Source organism: Gekko japonicus, unplaced genomic scaffold (assembly GCF_001447785.1).
Source record: "Gekko japonicus isolate JY-2015 unplaced genomic scaffold, Gekko_japonicus_V1.1 scaffold4778, whole genome shotgun sequence".
NCBI lineage: Eukaryota > Metazoa > Chordata > Lepidosauria > Squamata > Gekkonidae > Gekko > Gekko japonicus.
In genome coordinates this window covers 1-275 of record NW_015172695.1, presented here as the reverse complement: position 1 = coordinate 275, position 275 = coordinate 1, and positions in this window count along the sequence as shown.

Genomic DNA, 275 nt, shown 5'->3' with positions numbered 1-275 from the left:
GTTGTGGATGGGGGGGCTCTGCAACTTACCTGGCTGCTTCTTGCTCTGACTGAGGGCTGCTGGGAGCAGGGGGTGGGGCTTGTTGCGTGTGCCCGCCCCCTGGGCTCTTTACTGCCGGAGCTCCGCTCCTGTGCACTCCTGCAGGAAATGACCCCTGGTTGGCATTATTACATCTCCCCGCCCCCTGATTCCTGGGAGATACCTTCTTCTGCAGTGTCTCCCCACCACCACCGCTGCCAAGGAATCCAAAGAGCCAGAGTCCAGGAGCACCTGAA